This window comes from Macaca nemestrina, chromosome 9, assembly GCF_043159975.1.
Source record: "Macaca nemestrina isolate mMacNem1 chromosome 9, mMacNem.hap1, whole genome shotgun sequence".
Taxonomy (NCBI): domain Eukaryota; kingdom Metazoa; phylum Chordata; class Mammalia; order Primates; family Cercopithecidae; genus Macaca; species Macaca nemestrina.
Genome location: NC_092133.1, coordinates 70903261 through 70921113, shown reverse-complemented (window position 1 = coordinate 70921113; position 17853 = coordinate 70903261). Strand labels below are relative to the sequence as shown.

The 17853-nt window shown below is 35.6% G+C and overlaps 1 protein-coding gene and 1 pseudogene across 9 annotated transcripts in view; both read right to left on the bottom strand.

Annotated features, from left to right (window-relative positions):
• LOC105466223 (adenosine kinase) overlaps window positions 1-17853 on the bottom strand; it is a 567753-nt gene that overhangs the window by 166260 nt on the left and 383640 nt on the right. The gene's annotated exons all lie outside the window — the stretch shown is intronic.
• LOC139356276 (large ribosomal subunit protein bL35m pseudogene) lies at window positions 413-17848 on the bottom strand (annotated as a pseudogene).

The following is a 17853-nucleotide window of genomic DNA, read 5'->3' as shown; positions in this document are numbered from 1 at the left end:
GCTACTCAGGAGGCTGAGGCAGGAGAATTGCTTGAACCCGGGAGGCGGAGGTTGTGGTGAGCCGGGATGGCACCATTGCACTCCAGCCTGGGAAACAAGAGCAAAACTCCGTCTCTAAAAAGCAAAAAAAAAACCAAAACGAAACAAAACAAAACATTAGCTGGGCATGGTGGTGCGCATCTGTAGTCCCAGCTACTTGGGAGGCTGAGGCAGAAGAATCACTTGAATCCAGGAGGTGGGAGTTGCAGTGAGCCAAGATTGTGCCACTGCACTCCAGCCTGGTGACAGAGCAAGGCCTTGTCTAAAAAAAAAAAAAATATATATATATATATATATATATATATTAAAAAAACACACATATATATATTTTAAAAAATATATAAATATATTTATATATATATAAAGTGGGAAAAATGATATAAAATCTATTTCAATTGGTTAAGAATTTACATACACAGAACGGTTGACCATACTCCTTATAAATGCAATGGCATGAAGGAGAAAGACCAAGGAACTCCAGATTAAGGAAACCAAAGAAACATGCCAAGTTAAGGCAATGCATGATCCATGATCCTGGAAAACAAAATCACTAGAAAGAATATTCTTGGGACAACTAGACAAATCTGCATATGTACTATCTTTAGGCACATATATTTAGAGAGACAGAGAGGGAGAAAAAGCAAGAATGCTCAAAAGTGTAGTAGCAGAGAACTCTGTACTCTTCTTACAGTTTTTTCCTAGATTGTCAATCATATCAAAATAAAAAGTGTGTGGAATAAAAATAAATATGATAAAAACAAATAAAAATTTGTGGGAAAAACCCTACAAGGAAACACAGGAAAAATTATAGAGTAGTTAATGCTGGGTGATATGATAAATGTTAATTTAAATTTTTTCTTTTGCATGTTTTTGTATTTTTAACGCTCCACAATGAGCATGCATTGTTACGGTTGGAATTTTTTAAAAAAAAATCACTTAAAGGTACCTTGATGAAACATATAACCCATGAATCTTTGTCAATTTTGATGTCTACAGACCTCCAGAATAAGGAATTATTTTTAATGTTTTACTAAATAATCATTATATAAAATATACTCTTCTCAATATTTTTTCCAACTGAATACATTCCCAATTATTTTCCTGAGAGGTACCAAAAATGAATATCAAAGAAGTTTTTCCATCTGCCCTACTGTATAAGACACTCAATAGACTTATAAGTAATTTTTAAATGATCTAACTTAAAATTTAGATACAAACAACCTTTTCAGATATATTTCCTGTACTCACATTACCTATTATACACAGAAATAAAGCAAATCTGATAACTAAATCAGTGACATCGTGAAGTATTTTTCTCGTTGTTTAAAATAAAAAGAAATGAAAATCTGGAGCTGAGTTAATATAAATCTACGTGAGAGCAACTAAAAAAACAGATGAGAATATTTCTAGAAAAGGCCTATCTCTTACCGTGCCCATGCCACACAGTAATTACTGCATTGAAATCACATTAGGTCAGTCTGGTCTTACAAATCTTCCATTTGTTATTTGAAAAATACTAAGTCCCAGTGAGCTGTGACAACATTCTTTGGTAAGTTTATATTACTGTCACCCATTTTGCAGTCAACTAAAAATTCTCAGCATCAAGAAAAATTTCCGCTAGTTTATTTTTCAGTATTCCTGGTGGTATATTTCTAGGTTCCACATAACGAGAAAGATTAACTCTGACTTCAGCATAACAGATGTGAAGTTTGATTGTAGAGTAAATTGAATTTACCTCCTAACCAGCATTTCCCTTCTGGAAGGTGGCAGGAAATTAAGAGGTCATTTTTGCATTAATACCTTGCTAAGAGAAAGAAAACCTGTCTTTCCTCATGTAAGAAATTATCTTTCTATGAACAATCAATCCAATTGGACTGATGCTGTAATATAAGAATTCTATTTATCAAATTAAGAATTCTATCTTAACTTGAACAAATTAGTAATAATACCCACTGTATTAACTTAACAACTCCCATGTTTAACATTTACTTTTATTCAGGTCAATTACTGAAAACATATATTGCCTCTCAGAATGAATTATTCATTACAGCTCAAAAGGAATAATAGTTTAACAATAAAACAGAAATGGGAACATCATATCCAACTGGCCCTGAAAATATCTAACACAAACCCTATGAGAAGTCATATTTCCAAATGAAAACTAGAATGCCCTTCAAGGACAAGAAGTTAAAGATAGGAGAAACCAATCAACTCTGGAATAAAAGACAAAACGATAGATTTAAATCTTCTGTTTCTTAAGTAGCAAAATTTGACAATTTGGGGCTGAAGTTCCTTAGTTTTCTTTTTGTACACTATGGACTGAAACCAGAGAGGATGAGAACAAAATATTTTTGGTGGAAACTGGAGTCCATGGCTTGTTAAATTTGTAAAAGGGTACCACAAATTGAGGCCCTTAAAACTATTCACATTGTCAGGGACCCCTAGCCTGACCTGAACTCCATATGTGAAAACATACTAAAGATTCCTATTTTGAAAACAGTTGAGAGGAAAAGAATGTGATAAGTAACTGACTATGTAACAGCAATGTTAACATTCTTCTTAGAAATCCCTGAATATCTAGGGCAGAGTGCAGTGTCTGACACAGAATATGCTCTCAATAAATTGTGGTCAAATTTAAGTACATAAATCTCCAAGAGAATACCTTAAACAAAAAGGAAAAAGTAGAATCTGTATGACCCTGAACACAGACATAAGTATGGAAGAATAAATATCCTTCACAATTTTGGTGAAACCCCAATTGTTTGCTTTAGCAAAGTGATCAATATGAAAAAAGCATTGTTGGGTGATAGATATTCAAGAGAAGAGAATTGAAAGTTTATTTTAACCTGGCAACAGAGCAAGACTCTGTCGCAAAAAAAAGAAAAAAAAATTCCTCAGTTTTCATTCTTTTTTGAGACAGAGTCTCGCTCTGTCCCCAGGCTGGAGTGCGGTGGCACAATCTCAGCTCACTGCAACCTCCACCTCCTGGGTTCAAGCGATTCTCCTGCCTCAGCCTCCCGAGTAGCATTCACCACCATGCCCAGCTAATTTTTGTATTTTTAGTGGAGAAGGGGTTTCACCATGTTGGCCAGGATGGTCTCGATCTCTTGACCTTGTGATCTGCCCGCTTCAGCCTCCCAAAATGCTGGGATTACAAGCGTGAGCCACCGTGGCCGGCCGTCATTCTTATTGCTCCCTTATGATTTCAAATTTTGTTTATCTGTGCTTTCTTTCATTTTTAATAGATTATATCACATGATTCTGTACCACCTCCCAGCACATTTATCAAGTTTCTATAAATAGTAATCTACTAATAAAGTTGTTACACGGTATCATTACACCCTTAAAGTGGTATAGTAAAAAATATGTTGAGTCCTTGTCTGGATTCCTAGCACAGAGCTTCAAAAACCCTAGGAATTTCCTGATTGTTAAAAGTGTCTTTGTTATGCTGATGGAGCGACTCACTGTCAGCCCCAGGATGGGAAGTGGTCACTAGAAAGTCTAACCTTGTGATTACATAATTGGAACTTCCAGTCAGAAAATGACCACCTATCAAGTGGGCAGAATATAGTGAAGAATGAAAGTCACTGCTGTGAAGGAACACGTTCTAGTGTAAGAGAAACCATGTCAGCATTATAATTATATACACAAGATCACAGAATCACATTTATAAAATAACCAAATGAATGGGAGTGGAGAAGGGAGGGAAAGGAGGGGAGAATGTGAGGTAGGGAATATATGAAATGAGTATTGATGATAAGAAAACATGAATAGTTAGGCAGTACAGGAGAAAGGAAGAGATGCTTGTAGAAGAGAAGTATAAGATGAAAATACAGGGCCAGAAAATGAAACTAAAGAGTGTATAATGGGGATTAATTCATATTCCTCTAATGTGTCTGATAAAATAAAATAAAATAAAAAGATAAAAGAAACTTTAAAGTCTGTACCTTAAAGAATGATCACTTTTTAGTTCTTGGATTACTTTTACTGTGCTAAAATGAGTTGGCTGGTGCAACTAAGTATTTGAAATAAAGCTAGAATTTTACACTCTTAGAATTCCATTTGATAGCAATGCTTCATAAATAATTGATAACCAAATATTAAAATAACCCCATTAAAAACAGGCATTTACCTACACTGCTGCTGAGAATGAAAACATTTCTAATTATTTTGGAGAGGAATTTAGCAACATCTAACAAAATGCTATATGCACTTATCCTTTGACCCAACGATTCCACTTCTAGGAATTTACTCTGAAGAAATACCTCTAGCAACACAAGAAATATGTATGAACAAGATTATTCATTGAAAGATTGTTTTTAAGTGTGAGACTCAAAACAGTCTTAATGTCCATACATAAGAGAGTAATTGGATAAAATATGGTACATTCACACAATGGGGAAAATCCAACTATAAAAAATGAGGATGATTGTGGCTGGATGTCTGTAATCCCAGCACTTCGGGAGGCCAAGGCAGAAGGATTGCAGGAGGATTGCTTGAGCCCAGGAGTTCAAGACCAGCCTGGGCAACACAGTGAGACCCTGTCTCAGTTTTTTTAAAAAATGAAATAGGCCAGGTGCGGTGGCTCACGCCCGTAATCCCAGAACTTTGGGAGACCAAGGCAGGCAGATCATGAGGTCAGGAGATCAAGACCAGCTTGGCTAACACAGTGAAACCCCGACTTTACTAAAAATACAAAAACTTAGTTGGGTGTGGCGGCGGGCACCGGTAGTCCCAGCTACTCAGGAGGCTGAGGCAGGAGAATCCCTTGAACCTGGGAGGTGGAAGTTGCAGTGAGCCAAGATCGCACCACTGCACTCCAGCCTGGGTGACACAGCAAGACTCCGTCTCATTTAAAAAAAAAAAAAAAAAAAAGAAAGAAATAAAAATGAGGAAGATCTCTGTGAGCTTTTATGGAACGATTTATAAGATATACTTGATTGAAAAAAAGCTAAGTTCAAAGAGGATCTATCTATAGTGTGCTACCTTTCATGTAACAAAGAAGATGCAATAAAATATGCATTTAGCTGCTAATTTGTGCTAAAAGAAATTTAGAAATGTGAGCCAGAAACTAAAGAGATTATTTATAAAGGGTAGGTAGGAATAAACAGGGTAGGAATAGAGAGAGAATGGGGAATGAAGAAGATGAGGGATAAGGGAGGAGCGACACTTCTGAGTAAACCTTTTCATATAGTTCTGATGTTAAGAACCACAAAAATGTTTCACATACTTAAAAAAAATTAAAATACTTGGAGGGGAAAGGAACTAACTTTAACTAAAAATTCGTGTTTTGACAACATACACAAAGGCTAAAGACAAAAAGAATTGTACACAGATATTAAGCTCTACTTAGTAAATTTGTTTTTCACAGCATATTAGTTATTACTGCATAACAAGTTGCTCCAAAACTTCGTGACTTAAAATGAGAAACACTTATTATCTCCATAGTTTCTGTGGATAAGGAATCCAGGCATGGCTTAGCTGAGGGCCTCTGACTCAGTATCTCACAAGACTGCAATTGAGATGTAGACCAGGGCTGCAGTCATCTCGTGTTTGAGGGAGTATTTGCTTCCAAGGTCACTCATGTGACCTTCTGGGCTCAAGTGATCCTCTTACCTAACCTCCCAAGTAGCTGGGACTACAGGTGCATGCCACTATACCAAGCTAATTTTTATATGTTTAGTAGAGATAGGGTTACACCAAGTTGCCCAGGCTGGTCTTGAATTCCTAAGCCCAAGGGATCTGTCCTCCTTGGCTCCCCAGAGTGCTGGGATTATAGGCGTGAGCTACTATGCCTGACCAGAAACAGTAACTTTGAAGTGAATAAACTGGGCCAACATTTTCTTAACCATGTGATCAAAGTCAGTATTACCAGTAATGAAACGTACTAAAATCTTAATATAATGCATGAAAAAAGACACAATAGCATTTCTGTGTTGTGTGTGGTTTTTTTGGGGGGGGTGGGGGGGTCTTGCTCTGTAACCCAGGCTGGAGTCCAGGGTTGCAATTACGGCTCACTGCAGCCTCAAACTCCTGGGCTCAAGCGATCCTCCTGCCTCAGCCTCCCAAGTAGTTGGGACTACAGGAATGTGCCATCATGCCTGGTTAATTTTACTTTTTGTAGAGACAGCATCTTGCTCTGCTGCCCAGGCTGTTTCTATGGTATTCCTATCAAAAATGTATTGATAATGAGGAAACTTCACACTGAAGGGCATTCTACAAAAAAACCAGTCAGTACTCTTCAAAATTGTCATGGTCATAAAGACAAACAATGACTGAAGAACTGTTCTAGATTAAAGAGACTAAGGAAATGTGATAACTAAATGTGATGTGAGCATGCTGGACTGGATCTGGATTAGTCAAAAAGGATATTAGATTGAACCTTCTAACTAAATGTGAACTAAATGTGAACCTTCTATATAGCCATATTAAAATTACCAAAACTAAAAAATTAATGTTAACCTGGGTGCAGTGACTCATGCCTGTAATCCCAGCACTTTGTAGGCCAACGCAGGTAAATCACCTGAGGCCAGGAGTTCAAGATCAGCCTGGCCAACATGGCGAAACCCCGTCTCTACTAGTAATACAAAAATTAGCCAGGCATGGTGGCAGGCGCTTGTAATCCCAGCTACTCAGGAGGCTGAGGCAGGAGAATCGCTTGAACCCGGGAGGTGGAGGTTTCAGTGAGCTGAGATAATGCCACTGCATTCCAGTCTGGGCGACAGAGTAACATTCCATATCAAAATAAATAAATAAATAAAATAAAAATTAATGTTGATAAAATACCATGGACTAATAGATGGCACCTATTTAAATTTTGCTAATTATTTCCCTCATGTCAGAATTTTGGCTTCTTGGCTTCTGTTTTCTCTGTGAAACACTCAAGAGCTAGGTCAAAAGACAGGTTTTCTAAATTTAGGTCTAGCACTTTTTCTACTGTGATATCAATTTACAGTTTTTATTTATAAGGATAAGTCAATGTAATTAAATGATTTTTAATAAACAATAATTTTTGGCTGGGTGAGGTGTCTCATGCCTGTAACCCCAGCACTTGGGAGGCCAAGGTTGGCAGATCACTTGAGGCCTGGAGTTCAAGATCAGCCTGGCCAACATGGCAAAACCCCATCTCTACTAAAAATACAAACATTAGCCGAATGTGATGGCGCATTCCTGTAATCCCAGCTATGCGGAAAGCTGAGACTTGAGAATCGCTTGAACCTGGGGGAGGCGGAGTTTGCAGTGAGCCGAGATTGCATCACTGCACTCCAGCCTGGGTGACAGAGTGAGACCTTGTCTTGAGAAAAAAAAAAAAAAAAAAATTAAAGGCATTAAATAAGAACATTAAATATGTATTTAATATTTTTCTTTTTTTATATTATGGCATACTATACAAATAATACCAAAATCATCACTTATAAATTTATAGTACAGTAAATGAAACAAATAAAGATTAATAGAAATAGTGAATAAAATAGAAAGGCATTACTGCATAAAATATGATTATCTCCACAGTAATTCAAACTATTTCAAATTACACAGTGTTTTTCTTGAGTGTATTTATTTTCTCCTTGCAATTAAAAACATTTAAATACTCTTCTTGATTTTCTTATAATTTTTTTTTTAGTTTTTAAAAATCAACACACAATAATTAGACGGCTTTTTACCAGTGATGGATGTTAGGTTGGGGATGATTTAAAAGCATTTCATCTTCAGAGAGGCAATATAGTTGACATAAAGAGGGAGAATAAGGAGTAAGAAAGAAAGGAGAGAGCTATGTAGAAAGGCAGGGAGATGCAGAGCACATAGTTAAATAGCCTTTGCATTCTCTGAATCTTTCCCATAGCACATCTTTACAACATGCCACTGACATTAGAAATCTCCCTTGTGCTACAGTCAATCTCACTTTTTTCAGATGAGTAAATATATCAGAAAAACCCTAGGGAGAAAGTTAAATCTAGGAGTGAGCAGCAATTTTACAAAGTTACAATCCTGTGTTAACTGAAATTTCATTATCCTCCTCAGAAAATACAACTATGTCAGAATTTCTTCCAAAAAGCACCATAAGTTTTTGTTTCTTTCTGAAGGGTTATGTATATCCTCCGAAAAAGTTTCTTTCCCAATTCCTTGATGATTTTATAACCACTTTATATTTTGTCTATATAGCTCCTCTTACTGCTTACAGCAGAAAAAGGGGAATAAAGAGATCTATATGCAGTCTCAGAAAGGTGTTTTCCATCTCTCTTAGGAAGAAACAGGGCATTTCTGTATAGTTTAAAGGGCAGAATTACCAATTTAGATACAGACCCATTCCCTCCATTCATGGGGGAAATATTCTGATATGAAGAAAGGAAAGATCATCTCTTTTGTCAGAATACAGATCTAGGTAACAGTCTTGAATCCCTGGAAATACTTGGAAATCACATCCTTTAAAGAATTAGACTTGGCCAGGCTTGGTCGCTCATGCCTGTAATCCCAGAACCTTAGGGAGGCCAAGGCGGGAAGACTGCTTGAGCCCAGGAGTTTGAGAACAGCCTGGACAACACAGTGAGACCCTGTATCTAACTAATTGATAATAAATAAATTAAATAAAAATTAGACTTGACAAAATTTTTTTAAAATTCCAACAAGAATTTTCTGTGTATATGGACTTGACAGAAAGTTTCTTTTTTTCCTCCCAAACATGTGCTCCAGTGCCCAGAAAAATAGTTCTAAAAATTAAAATAATACCTTTACAAAGAAAAAGAAGTGTCTTAACCAAAAGGAGAATATCTGAAATAAATTGTATGCATGTATAGCACTATTTGGTGTACATAATTACATATAGATTCACACAGATTTTTATCTTAAAATAGCAAATGACTTCTATTTTACAGAAGTATGGAAACTGAAAAATTACTTAAGATACCTGTATCAAAGTTATTTACAGTTTAAAGAATTGATGGCTTCAAATTATTAATTCACTATTAGAAACATTAAAATGGATTTAACAGTGTAAACAAAGTATCAATAAAGTCTCCTCCTATCCACACGGCAGTAAAATATATAACAGAAGAAAAAGCCAATGTATCCCATCTGGTTTAGTAAAAAGATGATGATAGTTTACTTATAAAGAGATACAAGCATCACTCAGGCTTAGAAGACATGGACAACAAACCTAAAGACATTTTTATATTTTCTTTCAAAATGTCCTGATCTATCTAGTAGTATTTCTGTTTTTGGCACATCCTGTCCAAATATGAGTAAAGCTACTCAACAACAAAAACAACCACAACAAACTGCAGAATTTTGTTCACTGTTTTGTAATTCACTTGTTGATAAACTAGATTTTTAAGCTAAATCAACACTCTGTAAATAAAGTAATTTCAATTTTCTTGGTGTATATAAGAGATTTTTAATATATTGAATCCTCTGTGAGATTAATAGACAAAATGGCTTTCCCTATAAGAAACTTTGCAATGTGGGAACATTGCCAGCAAAAGGACTAATGAAGCAGAGCAATATATTCTCTCTCTCTTTTTTTTTTTTTTTTTTGACAGAGTCTTGCTCTGTTGCGAGGCTGGAGTGCAGTGGCATGATTTTGGCTTACGGCAACCTCCACCTCCAGGGTTCTCAGGATTCTCCTGCCTCAGCCTCCCGAGTAGCTGGGACTACAGGCACATGCCACCATGCCCAGCTAATTTTTATATTTTTACTAGAGACGGGGTTTCACCATGCTGGCGAGGCTGGTCTGGAACTCCTGACCTCAGGTGATCTGCCCACCTTGGCGTCCCAAAGTGCTGGGATTACAGGTGTGAGCCACTGCACCCGGCCTATATATCTTTATAAATTGAAATCATTTGTGAGATTCAAAATACTAGATATGAGGGGGAGCTTTGTCTAAAGCATATCATTCTTATCCCTATGAAAAAATTCAACTGAATTCTTCTACCCCATTTCAAACTGCTGTTTTATTATTGCAACTATCTTAAAGTGCATGGTATGGGTGATTTGACTTTTCACTGTGGAATTAAGTGGTAACTCTTGACAAAGCAGTTATTATCATGAGATAATTGACCGTATTTGAGAGTTAAGCATCCTGAGGCAAAGTTGAGTGTACTTAATCCTGGCAGGTTAATTATCTAGTGATTATGGAGCCTTGAAAGGTATTACTCCTAAGAACCATTTGCAAAATGACATAATTTTAAAAAACTTCTTAATTTAATAAAAATGAAAAACAAGAATAATCAAGTTCTTTAGTCATCTACTGATAGATAATGACTACAAAGCAGCTTGCATTAAGGGGCATCAATGGATTATAATTACCTTTGTGTAGAATGTCCTTTATTAAGCTGATTTCGTGTGAGTGTAGCTAACAAATGGTTGTTGCTGAAGGGAAAATTTCAAACTTTGAAGATGTCAGAAACAAATTAAAACTACAACGTAATATTAAAGAGTTTTTATACTGCAGTAATTTTGGAACTACTTTAACAAGGATAACCAATCAATTCAGATGTGTAATCTAAAAGTACAAAATGCAATGTAACAGCTTACCCAAGATTTTAAATTAAAGAAACAGAAATTTGTCACTATGTATTTCTGAACCTTGGCTGAAAGTAAACCACACAAATCAAAACCAAAGTGAGATGCCACCTCATGCCCAGCAGGATGGCTATTACTTTTTAAATGCAAAATAAGCATTGGTGAGGAGGTGGAGAAATTGGAACCCTTGTGTATTGATGGTAGGAATGTAAAATGGTGTACCTGTTGTGGATCCGACAGTTCCACATCTAGGTATATATCCAAAAGAGTTAAAAGCAGGAACTCAAACAGATACTTGTACATTAACATTCACAGTAGCACTGTTCATAATAATCAAAGATGGAAACAAATTAAATGTCTATCAACAGATGAAGCAATAAAACAAAATTTCACACATACAATGAAATATTATTCAGCCTTATACAAGACAAAATTCTGATAACACACTATAACATGAATGAAGTTTAAAAAGATTATGCTAAGTGAAATTAAGTCAGACAACTTTTGTATGATCCTATTTGTATGAGGTACCTAAAACAGGCACTTTCATAGACAGACAGTAAAACAGTTACGAAGGGTGAGGGGGGAGGAGGAAATAGGATATAGCGAGTTATTATTTAATGGGTACAGAGCTTCTGCTTGGGTTGATTTAAAAAAAAAAGTTCTGGGGAGGAATAGTGGCAATGGCTACACAACATTGCAAATGTACTTAATGCCACTGATTTGTACACTTAAAAATAGTTAAAATGGTATAAATTTTATATTGTGTATGTTTTTTACCAGAATTTTAAAAAAGTAAATTGTATCATTTAGTAATTATAATTTGGTTATGTCACAAGAATATAGCAATGGTATTACTCTGGATACTTCACTTTTTGTCCCAGCATGTGTCTAACCAAATATTTTCAGATATTTTTCAGAGAGAAATATCATTTCCCCTGGGTTCACTAACAAATAAGGCATACTGGGGTCACACATGGGGAGAATTCAGCTTAAAAGGCACTACAGTTAAGGGTACACTCAATAAAAAAGAAGAACTACCTAAAAGAAATGTCAGGCATTATTTTAGATTTCAAGAGGAACTTTACTAATTTATAATAAAATCTAACAGTATTAATCTTAGAATGTGGGAAAAAATGAATCAATTTCATAACACGTTTAAGCTACAAGAAAAAATTTAAAAGATTATCTAGTATTTCTATGCAAATCCCCTCAATTTACAGATGAGGAAACGGAAGAAAAAGTAGTTGATAAGTAAGTCAGAGAGATGATTTAAATTAAGGGAACAAAAAATAGCTTTAATAATCTAAACATTTTATTTTAATATATAAAGATACATCATTTGCTAATATTTAAAATAGGGTCAGCTGGGTGCAGTGGCTCACACCTGTAACCTCAGCACGTTGGGAGGCAGAGGCGGGCAGTTCAAAATCACTTGAGGCCAGGAGTTCAAAATCAGCCTGGCCAATATGGCAAAAACCCATCTCCTCTAAAAATACAAAAATTAGCTGGGCATGATTGTGCATGCCTGTAGTCTCAGCTACTCAGGAGGCTGAGGCACGAGAATTGCTTGAACCTGGGAAGTGGAGGCAGCAGTGAGCTGAGACTGCACCACTGCACTCCAGCCAAGGCAACAAGAGCAAGACTCTATCTCAAAAAAAAAAAAAAAAAAAAAAAAATAGGGTCAAAACCTTTGAACATGCCTACAGACTGACATTCTAGAGATTTTCTTGTAGAACCACATCTAGAATTCATAGTTCATGAATTTTCATTTTGCTTTCTTAAAAATTTTATTTTTAGACAGGGTCTTACTCTGTTACCCAGACCAGAGTGCAGTCGCATGACTGTGGCTCACTGCAGCCTCAACCTCCCAGGTGCAAATGATCCTCCCACCTCAGTTTCCTGAGTAGCTGGGAATACAGGTGTGTGCCACCATGCCTGGTTAATTAAAAAAATATAGTTGTAGAGATGTGGTCCAACTATGCTGCCCAGGCTGGTTTCCAACACCTGTGCTCAAGCGATCCTCCCACTTCAACTTCCCAAAGTGCTAGGATTACAGGTGTGAGCTATGGTGCCCGGCCTAGTTTCAACCTTTTTAAAGCATAGAGAAAACATAAAGACACCTATGAAGCACTCCTGAATACAGATGTCTACAGCTTTTTACTGCCTTTAATCTTTTACACTAAAAATAACTCATATGTATTTAGTTTTAGACCCAAATTTAACTAATTAATTCTCATTCTACTTGCATTCATATTTCATCAAAATATATAATGTTAAATAAATAATGAACACAAATTTCACAAAGTTTAGGAAAAACAAAATTAACTTTTTGTAAGCAAATAACTTTGTTGGAACAGAAGTAAGGTGATATAGCAGAAAGCAGCCCAATAGCCATGAGTTTTCCCTCATGTACTTCGTACTATTCATTATGTTTTAACAGGGATGAACGGAGAGTGTGAGTTATCAAAGCAAGTTAAAGTGAAGTGAAACTCAATAGATAACATGATCAACACTCCTAACACTACTAACAACATTACCTAACAAAAATTGTGTATATATTCTATGAGCCAAGCTGAAACTTTACATGCATTAGAAAAATGACATGGAATTGCCTTGTAGATTACATGATGGTTTTTATGAACACCCTTTTTAACTTTAAAGCATTATTCAATAGTAGGGTATGATAATTTTTAGTTGTCTGTCATGATTAGAACCCAGGACTATCAAAACCCTCTTCCTCTGGCTTGACGTTGCTACTTAAACATAAGGGGATCTTCCATGGAAATAAAAGATGTTTAATATATGGTGATCAAAAAATAAGAAATTGGCCCTTCTTCATTTTAGCAATGTATTTTTGGAACTTAATGGCTCTAGAATAATGTTTCCTACTTTTAAGCATATAAATGGAATCATAAAGTTTATATTCATTTTAATAGCTTTACTGAGGTATAACTGACATACAATTATCTGCACAAATTAAAAGTGTTAAAAGTGTATAATTAGATAAAACTTGACATATGTATAAAGTTCTGCAACCACAACCTCAATCGGAACACATCTATTGCTCCTAAAAGTTTCTTCGTGTCCGTTTGTGATCACTGCCTCATAGCATATCCCTGTCCCCAGACAACAATGGATCTGCCAACACTATAAATTTGTTTGCATTTTCTAGAATATAAATAGAATCATATAGAATGTACTTTATAGTATCTTTCACTCAGCATAGGTATTCTAAAATTCTTCTATGCTGTTGGTTCATTTCTTACCAATAGTACAATTCTTTTATAGGTGAGTAGTATTTTATTCTATGGAAATATCACAATTTGTTTATCTAGTTACTAGTTGGTGGATGTTTGGTTTATTTTCCAGACTTTGGCTATTACAAATAAAGCTGCTATAAACACCTGTGTATGTCTTTACATGGACAGATGCTTTCATCTGTCCTGGGTGAATATCTAAGAGTGGGATAGCCAGGTTAGGTCATTTGGAGGATGTATATTTAACTTTGTAAGAAACAAGAACACCATTCTCCAAAGTAGTTGTACCATTTTACATTCTAGCAGCTCCATATATCCTTACCAATATTTAGTATGGTCACACTTTTACACCTTCTAATAGCTGTGCAGTTGTTTGTTATATGGGTTGAAGTTTGCGTTTTTGGATATGGATATTTAATTGCTCCAGAACGACTTGTCAAAAAGACTGCTTTCAGTTATTTTGGGTAATATACCTAGAAGTAGAACTGCTAGATCATATGGTAATAATTCTATGTTTAACATCTTGAGGAACCACCAAATTGTCTTCTACGTTCCCATTTTACATTCCCACCAGCAATACACAAGTGTTTCCAATTTCTCCACATCTTCACCAATACTTGTTAGTTTCCATGTTTTAAAACAATTGTCATTCTGATGGGTGTGAAGTGGTATCTAATTTTGGTTTTGATTTGCACTTCTTGACTGGTTATGTTGAGCATCTTTTCACGTGTTTACTGGCCATCTGCATATCTTCTTCAAATAAATGTTTATTAAATTCCTTTGATCATTATTGAATTATGTTGTTAGTTTGCTTATTGTTGAGTTGTTACTGTGTTAAATATTCTGAATATGAATCCTTTATCAGATATATTATTTGCAAATATTAACTCCCATTCTACTAGTTGTTTTTTCATATTCTTGATAGTGTCCTTTGATGCACAAGAGTTGCTAATTTTGATGATGTTTAACTTATCTATTTTTTCCATTTGTTGCTTGTACTTTGGAGTCTTTTTTTTTTTTTTAAAGTGAAGATTGTTTTGATATCATCAGCATCTGCTGCAAACTTAAACCACTTTTAGGACTATTCTTTTCTCTTTGTCTCTACCAAACTTTTAGCATCGTTCCCTGGTTCTAAATACATTTTCCACCTTCTTTTTACATGTCTTTTACAGATTTGAGCTTTTTTTTTTAAGTTTTAAAACTTTTATAAGTTTAATGTTGTCACTGTATGTTTACATATTCATTGGTACAATTTACATCGAGTTTTTTACTTATCCATTTTTGCAAAGATATGTACACAAAGATACATATTCAATAACTGAGAAATAAGTGAAACTTATCTATACTTTCAGGTTTGTTCGATCATGATACTTCTGATAAGGATCATGGGCATATCAGTTTCGCCTCTTCCAGAAGGACGTCGTCATTTTATCTTAAGAGTTTACTCTGGGTTTTATTGCAGAATATAAATTCCCTCAATCGCTTTTTTCTTGCAGGTGCCTTTTTCCATAATTTTTTCTTATAACCAGCCCTTCTCTTCCAAAGGCCACAATGAAGTCTAAGAAACCTATAGATGACAGCTTTCACAATCTTTCTCTTGCCTTTTCGTATACTGAGGTATGTTAGAGATCTGACTGGCAGCTTCAAGATACTTGGAAGCAAGGGGACCACTCCATTAAGGATCGCTGAAGTATGCTCACATGTCAGGTTTCTCTCAGATGTGGTAAGTCTGGGAGTGGAGGAAACAACTGGTGTCTGAATATGACTAAAACGTCCAGTGGACAATGCAGAAATAAGAGGCATTTTTGACACAGTTTCGGTAGGCTGAAGATGCCAAAATATTCAGAGGCCATAAGATTACTGAAGCTACTCTCACTGCACGGGCAAAGGCAGAGGCAGCCATCTTGTCATCCTCCAAATTTGAGCTCTTATTAAAGAGTTTTCTGTGTGCTCTGCAATTTTTTTAAAAAGATCCCTCCACATTCTCTCCTTAATTAAGATCATTTGTGACTATAAAATCCAAATAGCATTTTTTTATGGCATTCAATCTCCCTAAGCTTTCTTTACTTCCAAAGTCTCATTCTTTGGAATCATATTTTATTTATTTATTTATTTATTTATTTATTTATTTATTTAAGAGGGAGTCTCGCTCTGTCGCCCAGGCTGGAGTGCAGTGGCGCAATCTTGGCTCACTGCAAGCTCCGTCTCCCGGGTTCATGCCATTCTCCTGCCTCAGTCTCCCAAGTAACTGGGACTACAGGCACCTGCCACCGTGCCCAGCTAATTTTTTGTATTTTAAGTAGAGACAGGGTTTCACCGTGTTAGCCAGGATGGTCTCAATCTCCTGACTTTGTGATCCACCTGCCTCTGTCTCCCAAAGTGCTGGGATTACAGACGTGAACCACCGTGCCCGGCCTTTTGGAATCATATTTATCTTTTTAAAAAGTTTTAAGATTTGTCTTTTAAACTCTGGAGAACTTATTTAACTGCTGCCAGTCTGATCTTTCATGACTAAGAACTCTAGACCAAGTGTTAACTTCTCCCAGTGATTCTCAAGACTACTGACACCAATGCTTTAATATTATTCAAAGGGCTTGAGTAGCACTTTTCCCAATTACTTCTTTTACCCTTTGGAAAATAAAACTGTTAATAAGGAAAAAACTAAATGGTAGATTTAGACAAATTAGGCTTCTAGCAGCTATCTGGCACTTCATTATTACCACTATTTCTTGCCGGTATTTCAATTTGTGAATTATCAAGAATATAGCATTTCCTTCCAATGTCACCATTTGTTACCAATGTAACCATTACCTTTGCAGATATATTATGATATTATTTCTATGGATCATCTTTTAATCTTTACCCAGGTGATCTCATAAATTTCCAGGTCAATTTTTATGTTATTCTAGGCAGACAGCAGTTATTAGATATAAAATTAATGAATATATTCAAACTATGTTAGAACTATGGAATTAGAATCAGAATGAACTTCTGGGATGATTAAGACAGTACCTTCATTGTATACATTAAACCATCAAGTGACATGGCCAAGGCACAGGAAGACACACTGAAGGCTTTTTTCCTCTTTCATGGATTTTCAAAGAGGTATAAACAGTAAATAAGCAATCAAAGTAAATAAGCATTTAAGTAAATAAGCATTTCCATAATTTAGAATGGAAGAAAATACATTCTCGCTAGAAAGAAAAAACTGTAATTGTTGAGATGAAATTCCATTTTATCACCTTCCACTATAACAAACAATATTTAAAAAATGATATTGTTAATAAAGAAATATAAATGCAATATATCAAAATTTACTCATAATTTATTAAACAAACATCAAATGGACTTAGACTCTGAAGAGACTTAAAAAAGTGATGAATGTGCTTTTTATCCTGATTGTGGTCATAGCAACAGGTCAGGTATCCATCTGTAAAAACTCACAGAAATTACAGTAAAAAGGATAACTCTTACTATAGGTAAATTAAATCTCAAACACCTAAACTTTAAAAAATAAATGTTGGGCCAGGCACAGTGGCTCATGCCTGTAATCCTAGCACTTTGGGAGGCTGAGGCGACCAGATCACCTGAGGTCAGGAGTTTGTGACCAGCCTGGCCAACGCGGTGAAACCCTGTCTCTACTAAAAATAGTAGAGGGCATGGTGGCAGGCACCTATAACCCCAGCTACTTGGGAGGCTGAGGCAGGAGAATTGCTTGAACCCGGGAAGGAGAGGTTGCAGTGAACCGAGATCATGCCATTACACTCCAGCCTGGGCGAAGAGAGGGAAACTCCATCTCAAAAAAATATAAATAAATAAATACATATTTCACTAAGAAAGAAGTTAGTATATACTGAAGGAAATATTGAAAATACTGAGAGCAGTCAATTGACATTGAGGCAATTTTGTTGCACAATTCTCAAGGATATTTACACAAAAATTTAGGATTTAATTTATATATTTCTAAACATATATACACAGATCAGAAATAAACAAACAAAAAACCCCCAGGTTCTTTTGAAAAAGGAAAGGTAAC